General features: G+C 39.8%; 1 protein-coding gene across 3 annotated transcripts in view; it reads right to left on the bottom strand.

The window, feature by feature from the left end:
- EXOC6 (exocyst complex component 6) overlaps positions 1-1,110 on the bottom strand; it is a 282,222-nt gene that overhangs the window by 99,346 nt on the left and 181,766 nt on the right. The gene's annotated exons all lie outside the window — the stretch shown is intronic.

Below are 1,110 nucleotides of genomic sequence, written 5' to 3'. Positions count from 1 at the left end.
TAATGATCAATACATCTTGATTGCATGTTTGATCAATTTCAGATTGAAGAAGTTGGTAGAATTCTTCTATTTCATCCTCACTGGCTTTAGTGGTTGGTGCGTAAATTTGAAAATAGTGGTATTTACTGGCCTTTCCTGTAGGCGCATGGATATTATCCTATCACAGACAGCATTGTACTTCATGACAGATCTGGATATATTCTTTTTGGCAATGAATGCAACACCATTCTTCTTCAATTTGTCATTCACGGCATAGTAAACCATGTGGTTGTCAGATTCAAAATGGCCAATACCAGTCCATTTCAGCTCACTAATGCCTAAGATATTGATGTTTATGCATTTCATTTCATTTTTGACAATTTTCAATTTTCCTAGATTCATACTTCATACATTCCCTGTTCCAATCTTCAATGGATGTTTACAGCTGTTTCTCTTCATTTTTAGTTGTGCCCCTTCAGCAAATGAAGGTCCCACAGGCTTTTCTCCCAAGGGCTTTACTTCATTCATGTGATCATGGTCAACTCTACTTTGAGGAGGCATCTCTTTCCCAGTCGCATGTTGAGTGCCTTCCAACCTGAGGGGCTCATTTTCCGGCACTATATCTGAAAGTGTTTCTCTGTTATTCATAAGGTTTTCATTGACTAAATATTTGGAAATAGTTCATCACTCCTTTTTCCTAGTCTGTCTTGTCCAGAAGCTCATCTGAAACCTGTCCACCATGGGTGACCCTGCTGGTATTTAAAATACCGGTGGCATAGCTTTCAGAATCACAGCACCTCACAAGCCACCACAGTACGACAAACTGACAGACGAGTGGTGGAGTGGTACACTACTAAGTGCTTAACAAGTGACCCTCTGGGGAAAAGTTTTGATGTAGAACATCTGGTTTCCATGCTCTAACTCCTCCTATGATGGGCACCAGTGTGATGTCACTGAATGTGCAGTTAGGAAGGATGTGTACAATCAGCTCTCACACTAGATATGTCTCATCAAGATCTTGAGGTCATTCATCTCTGTAAGAAGGCATCGCTAATCGTGGCGTAAAAGATATTGAAAGAATGATCCTATTAGGATCATTGCTTTGAAGTTTGCTTTCTTTTCTTTTTCTTT

This window comes from Chrysochloris asiatica, unplaced genomic scaffold (assembly GCF_000296735.1).
Source record: "Chrysochloris asiatica unplaced genomic scaffold, ChrAsi1.0 scaffold00003, whole genome shotgun sequence".
Lineage (NCBI taxonomy): Eukaryota > Metazoa > Chordata > Mammalia > Afrosoricida > Chrysochloridae > Chrysochloris > Chrysochloris asiatica.
Note: the sequence above shows the minus strand (reverse complement) of the source record. Positions and strands in the feature narration are given on the sequence as shown.